The sequence below is a fragment of the Myotis lucifugus genome, unplaced genomic scaffold (genome assembly GCF_000147115.1).
Source record: "Myotis lucifugus unplaced genomic scaffold, Myoluc2.0 scaffold_14, whole genome shotgun sequence".
NCBI classification, from domain to species: domain Eukaryota; kingdom Metazoa; phylum Chordata; class Mammalia; order Chiroptera; family Vespertilionidae; genus Myotis; species Myotis lucifugus.
The window spans coordinates 9,948,628-9,954,627 of record NW_005871062.1 but is presented as its reverse complement, the minus strand read 5'-3'; the positions used below and the strand labels follow the sequence as shown (position 1 = coordinate 9,954,627).

General features: G+C 39.1%; 1 protein-coding gene across 13 annotated transcripts in view; it reads left to right on the top strand.

The window, feature by feature from the left end:
- Window positions 1-6,000, top strand: part of VPS8 (VPS8, CORVET complex subunit) — a 237,940-nt gene that overhangs the window by 189,720 nt on the left and 42,220 nt on the right. The window lies entirely within an intron of this gene.

Below are 6,000 nucleotides of genomic sequence, written 5' to 3'. Positions count from 1 at the left end.
CTCTTGTTACTCAGGAGATTCCAAGAGTTTTAGGCACTATGTGACAGGAACCAGGGACAAAAATCAATTTTTTATTATGTCACGGTACTTACAGGTGAATATGTTGTAAGAGCAGATAGCCAGTAAATCAATGTTTACATGGGAGATCATGGAAGGCTTCCTCAAAATGCCATGTTAGCTGCCCCTGAAGAAAAAAAGGAAGCAAGTTAGACAAGTTTAAGTGCAAATATAGGCAGGAGGAGAAGTACTATAGGCAGAGGGAACCAATATATGGAACAAACATGTAGCATCTCTACTGTGAAGCAAAGAACATGGAACTAGACATTGAGCGTGATTGGATCTAGAGGGGGAAAGAGAGTGGTATGAGATAAGACTAGTGAGATAAACAGGGACTACATTAATTATTTTTATGTCTGTGCTAAAGAAATAGAGAAGGTATTGAAGGGTTTTGAGGAAGGAATGATATGATCAGAACAGGGCAGTTAGGGGGCAACCAGGCCGGCAGGGGGCAATTAGGGGGAGATCAGGCAGGCAGGTAGAATGGTTAGGGGCCATCAGGCAGGCTGGCAGTTTTTCAAAGTAGTATTTTTAAAAGAACACTGCAGAATTGAAAGGGAAGCAAGAACGGATATAATGAGACCAAGAATATTGAAGTAATTTAGAGGAGAGAAGTGGTAACTTGTTCTAGAATGGTAGAAATTGGGATGAAGAAAAGAGTACATATTTGAGATGAGTTTGAGATGAGCACAGACATCAAAAAATAGAGTTCATTGTTGGAGTTAGAAATGTCTGCAGGACATAAAGGTAAAAGATGTTTAAATATGGTTTCCAGATTGAAAATTTTGTTAATTATACATCCAAGACACTTTCTTGTTTGCATTTAGGGAAGGAAAGACAGGTCTTGTGATTTCCAACATCTTTCCAAACCAAAACCAAATGCAGATTGGAAACTTTTATTTATGTAGATACTTAAGGCTTTACATCTTGGGACACTTCAGTTTTGTTTTTTTCTTTTTCATTTATATCCTATGCATAAACAACTTTTGATTACATGCATATTGTGGCCTATTACCATTTAGATTTTTTTTCCTAGAGAGTGCTGAGAGACTAAAAGATTTTTTTCCCTTTAAAAAGAAATAGTTACATATTATATATTTTAATTCATAATTTACAAAGAATAAAATTCACCTTTTGCTAGTTTTGACAACCATCTTTACAGTCACAATAAAGAGCAGTATGATTACTCCCCCTCAAAAGTTCCCTATATTTCTTTGTAGTCAACATCTCCCCACACCCTCAACCCTCGCAATCACTGGTCCATTTGGAGTTAATTTTTAATAGGGCGTTAGATAAGGATTGAGGTTCACTGTTTTGCATGTGGATATACATTAATTGCCCTTATACCTTAGTAAAAAAAAAATCAACTGACTTTGGATGTGTGGGTCTGTTTCTAGACTTTCTCCTCTATCCCATTGCTCTATGTTGCTATCCTTTCTCCAATACTGTAGCTTTATAGTAAATCTGGATATCAGGTTGTGTCAATCCTCCAACTTTGTTCTCCCTTCTCACATTTGACTATTCTACTTCCTTTGCTTTTCCATATAAATTTTAAAATCAGCTTGTCAATTTCTATGAAAATTCAGACTGGGATTTTATTAAGATTGTGTTGAATATGTAGATCAATTTGGGAGAGTTGACATTTTAATAATATTGAGTCTTGTAATTAACATATCTCCCAATTTATTTCATCAGTGTTTTGTAGTTTTGTCATATAAATTTATATATGTCTTATAAGATTTGTTTCTAAGTGTTTAATGATTTTGATGTTATTGTATATCTTACTGTTTTGTATTTTAATTTTGAATTGTTCATTGTCAGAATATAGAAATACAATATATTTTTGTATATTGACTTTGTATCCAGTAACCAGTGCCTTACTAAGCTTACTTATTAGTGCTAGTACTTCTTGTAGATTCTTTAGTATTTTCTACATATGCAAATAATGACTTTTATTTTTTCTTTTCCAATTTTATGGCTTTTATTTCTTTTTCTTTCATTATTGCATTGGCCTTCAGTACACTTTTGAATAGGAATGGTGAGAATTGACATCCTTGCCATGTTACTGATCTTCTGGGGAAGTGTGCAATTTTTTATCACTGAGTATGATGTTAACTGTGGGCTTTCTGTGTGTAACCTTAATGTCATGTTTAGGAAGTTCCCTTCTATTCCATGTTTTGCTGAGAATGTTTTCATGAATCAGTGTTAAATTTTGAAGCCATTTACACTACATTGCTTGCCCTCATCCCCACACCTCATACAGAGCAGAAAAACAGTAATCTATTTCATTGTCTTTTCTCCTGCTTTCTCAGAGAATCTAGAATAGAAAAGATAAATTATTTTGAAATTGTATTTACATGTCAAAGTCAACTTTATGTCTGAGGCCATTCCATTCTCCAGGATAGGAGAGATGATTCAACCTTTACATTCTTTAGGAAACTCAAGTAAGATTACTGATCAGATCCTCTTGAAAATCTCTTGTCTGATGCTTCCTAATAGTGAAGTAAGCTAGATTGAGAACTATTTGGGATTTCTTAAATTTTCCTCTAATTGTCTGTCTCACTTGTTTTTGTTTTTTTTTAACCGGTATACTGTAAAAAGATCTCTAGACAGTGGTTCTCAACCTTCTGGCCCTTTAAATACAGTTCCTCATGTTGTGACCCAACCATAAAATTATTTTCGTTGCTACTTCATAACTGTAATGTTGCCACTGTTATGAATCGTAATGTAAATATCTGATATGCAGGATGGTCTTAGGTGACCCCTGTGAAAGGGTCGTTCAACCATCAAAGGGATCGAGACCCACAGGTTGAGAACCGCTGATAGTAGATTGGTAACACAAGAAGGAAAGAAGAAATTTATCAAATATGCTTGAGATGTGTTTATGCTTATATTCACAACCTTTGAGAGTGATATAGTCCCTATTTTACAGCTTGAATATTTAAATTCAAGTTTGTAGGGCCATCTTTACCCCCAGTTTTCCTGCCTCCAGCCTGTTCTATTTTTAGCATTCTGGCTTTATTGAAACATGGTACAGCTGATTTCTATGATACATGCATACCACATTGGCTGTGCTCATTAAAATTTCTTACCATAGTGTGAGCCAGTCACATTTTTTTTAAAATCCTCACCTGAGAATATGTTTTTTATTGATTTTAGAGAGGAAGAGAGAGAAACATGGATTGGTTGCCTCCTGTATGCACCCCAACCGGGGATCAAACTGGAAACCTAGGTATATGCCCTGACCAGGAATCAAACTGCAACCTTTTGGTGCATGGGCCAACGCTCCAACCAACTGAGCCATCCAGCCAAGGCAGCCATTCACATTTTTAATTTTAAAAAATTTAAAGTGAAATGAAAATGATAGCTTTTATTAAACTTTATTTCATAAAATTTCACTTTGCTCTCTTAATTTCCTTTGGAAATCTATGAGCCCTGGTTAAGTCCCTAGCCAATGTATGGGGATAACAGAGGTGAGGGTCCCAGTGACTCTAAAATCAAGCTGAGACTGCCAATCAGCTTCCACCTGTTGCTGTCTACCTCCAAAAGATACTGAATGCATTCGAAGCTTCTCACTACCTTTGTAATGTGATCCTTCCAATAAGTAGCTTTTTATCCTTTTCTAAGACTTAGGATAATTGACTTTTTACTTCTTCAGTTTCTGACTCCAACTCAGTAGGAGGCAACAGTTACCCTTTCTTCTTGCTGCTCCTTTTCTCACTTCTGTTTTTCACAGCTGGTAAATAACTCTGACATATCAGGTGCCTTCCAACAAATTTGCACAGACGTGATGAAAGTTACTCCCCCCAGAAAGCCTGCTTTCCTCTGGAATAAGCACTTCTCTATTTATTTGTTTGTTTGTTTGTTTATTTATTTATTTTTAATTGTTTTTTTTTTTAATTCCTCACCCGAGGATATTTTTCCATTGATTTTTAGAGAGAGTGGAAGAGAGGATAAGTCAGGGAGAAACATTGATGTGAGAGAAACATATCGATTGGTTGCTTCCTGCATGAGCCCGACCAGGGCCCCAGCCTGGGAGGAGCCTGCAACCGAGGTAGGTGCCCCTGACCGGAATTGCACCTGGGACCCTTCAGTCCGCAGGCCAACTCTCTCTCCATTGAACCAAACTGGCTAGGACAGCACGTTTCTTCTTTACAAAACAGGAAAAAAAAAGTCTCAGATTTCATTCTTTGCTTACTTCTTTTCCCCTGCTCAGGTTTAGAGCAACTCAATCTGAAATGCAAGTCCACAGAATAGACCTGGCAAGTCTCTATGATTCTCTGTTTCGCTTTCTCTACATATTACCCACAGCTGAAATACTTGGAGTAACTAATTTCAACCGACGAACTCATCTTTCTATTTTCTCAGCAAATGTTATTTTGGTATAATATAACATAATTTAAATTTTATCTTTAATTATTCCTTTATTAAAATTATAGTAGCAACTAACCATCTTCATTGGTACTGGTTAGCATTAAAAATAATAACTTTTGGTCAATGTAAGAAACATGCCTCTGATTCATCTTTATAGGAAAGAAACAGCATGTGGCCAGGTGGTTACTGAATTTCCCCAAAGAAAACAGGATGTGGGGGGTGGGGAGAGGATATGAGAGCTGTGCATGTGGCTGATAGCACATTTTCCAGGAGATTCCCCTAAACAAACGGAGGTGGAGACAGCTAGAAAGGTCTCAGCCCAGAATTTAAATGGCCCAATGGGAAACAGCAAGACCTAGGTGACATATGAGGAAACAGGTGACCAAATAGTACTCAGCCAATGAAGAACTGGAGAAGGGACTAAATAAATAGGCTATGTTCCCTGCCCCACTTGTGTTCCTATACAATGGGCGCCCACTCTGAGAGTGTTACTAAAAGTCTCGCTTTTACCATATTTCTGTTTCCCAGTCCATCATTTGAAATTCAGACAGGTAAGCCATTTCTCACAGTCAACAGGCAACTTGATATAAATTCAAAGAAACATAATTGGACACTTGCTAGATTTTAGTTTTAACATGATTATATTATCAATGGGGCTTAGAGTTCTTGAGAGCTGATAATAAACTAACACACTATTATGTACCAGAAACATTCAAGTTGTTATTCCTTTTAAAAATTTCAAAAAACAAGAGCATTAGAGACTCATTAGAAAGTTTTTTATAATGTACTAGGAGCCCAGTGCATGAATTCATGCACCTTGAAAGGAACTGTGGGCCGCGAGGCTGAGGTGGGCACAGGAGCAGGTCTTGGCCCATCCTCTGCGCCTCCGCAGTCCCCAGTCCCCTGTCTGCCAGCAGCCCCACTCCTGCCGCCGCCACTCCCACGCGCTGACAGTGCCAGCCCTACTTGCACCCGCTGACGGCGCCGAGCAGTTGAGATCAGCACCAGGTGCTGGCTGCAGGTGTGAGTGAGGCCAGCGCCACCGGCAGTGGGTGTGAGTGGCGGCTGCCGGCCCCGATCGCCCCTCAGGACCAGGGGGAGGTGGAGAAGCCCTGAGGGGCGATCAGGGCCAGCAGCCGTCTTTTGCACCCATTGAGGACGCCGAGCAATCGGGGCCAGCTCCAGGCACCCGCAGCAGTTGCAAGCAGGGCCAGTGCCAACAGCAGGTGTGAGCACTGCCGGGCGGGACCTTAGTGCGCGGGAGCAAAGAATTTTCAGTAACCACCAGAGGCTCGCCCCGATGACATCCCCAAGGGCTCCTGGACTGCAAGAGGGCGCAGGCCAGGTTGAGGGACCCCCCAGAGTGCACAAATCTTGTGCACCAGGCCTCTAGTTCTTTAATAATCACAGAAGGAGATCATTAAATGAAATAAGCTGATATCTTTTCCTGCTGGTTGAAATGGTTTTTATTTTGTTGTTTTTAGAGTTGCCTAAGAAAATGTTTTATCTTTTGGGGTAAATTTATAAATAATGTCAGAAGGAAGTATTTAAAACTTCCAAGAAATTATT